Source organism: Brassica oleracea, chromosome C3, assembly GCF_000695525.1.
Source record: "Brassica oleracea var. oleracea cultivar TO1000 chromosome C3, BOL, whole genome shotgun sequence".
NCBI classification, from domain to species: Eukaryota; Viridiplantae; Streptophyta; class Magnoliopsida; order Brassicales; family Brassicaceae; genus Brassica; species Brassica oleracea.
Window position 1 is genome coordinate 54,252,787 of NC_027750.1, and position 1,506 is coordinate 54,254,292.

Sequence of the window (1,506 nt, forward strand, 5' to 3'; positions counted from 1 at the left end):
ACAATGATGCCAACCTGGGTGCGTATGAGGGGTGATAAACAGGATACGTTAGATTATTTGTATGATAGATTAGGCTGATGTGTGTATTTGAAATTGATCCCTATTTTGTAACCTATACGTAGTCTGGAAATTCTTCTGTGCAGTGACCTTTTGTAACCTTTCAGATAATATAAAGGGCAAGACCTTCTTAAATTTGTTTGGTAGTGCAATTTGACAAAGAAGTTGACACAGATAAGTTCATAACACAAATTTTTAATACATAGACTAAACACTGGATGACTAACTGGACGACCTTCTGGACGACTTACTTGAAGGTCTTCTGGAAGACTAAACACTGGACGACTAACTTAAAGGCCTTATGGAAGAAAAAACCATGGACGACTAACTTGAAAGTCTTCTGGAAGAAAAAATCCTGGACGACTAACTTTAAGGTCTTCTGGACGACTTACTTGAATGTCGTCTGGAAGACTAAACACTGGACGACTAACTTGAAGGTCTTCTGGAAGAAAAAATCCTGGACGACTAACTTTAAGGTCTTCTGGACGACTTACTTGAATGTCGTCTGGAAGACTAAACACTGGACGACTAACTTGAAGGTCTTCTGGAAGAAAAAACCCTGGACGACTAACTTGAAGGTCTTCGGGAAGAAAAAACCCTGGATGAGTGTCTCCAACACGATTCAACCCATCAATGATTCCAACACGATCAAAGAAAATCCTACCAACATACTTCGGAGTACAGTGTCTCCGCTGAGCGAGTCGGTCTCCCACTGAGCATGTATGTTTTTCACTTACTTTGTTACCCAAAACGTGTTTGTTCCATGTTTCACCCTCGCTCTGATCTTCCATTGACAACCACTAACCGGACATGTTGTCACAAGGAGAGTTTTCGTTGACTTGTATATTCTGAAGGAGAACCTAAGCCTCACTGCTGTCAACCGCAGCTCTGAAAGCAGTCATCCTTGCTAACAAAACTCTGGTTGACATAGATACTATTACCATTCGATCTTCTTCCTTCAATCTTTTTGAAATCTTCAAAACACATATCATCATCTTCCTCATCCTCATCTTCAACCTTTCCATAAACACTGTAATCCTCACCATTCTCGTCCGCTTCAGCAACAATAGAGATATCAGCATCCTCCTCCCCATCATCCTCCTCCACATTATGATTTTCATCTTCAATCAAATCATCATCATCATCTTCAAAACATTCATCAGCTTCATCATCTTCTTTCCTGAACTCTGAAACCGTTTCCACCTTGCTACGGTTTGATACACAAAGCCATACTCCATGCATTTTTGTTATCTCGAGCAAGTTTTGAACTTGTCTATCACTTGTAACATGAATAGGAGAGGTGTCTGGAGCCAGCATCATTTCTGCTGGTAATGAGTAGGTTATCTCCACAGATTCTGTGTTCATGTTCAGGTTATAATCTTCTTGAGCCATTGCAAGAAGTTCAGCAAGTGTCGAACCTTCCCCCAAAAAAATGATTCTCGCTCCTTC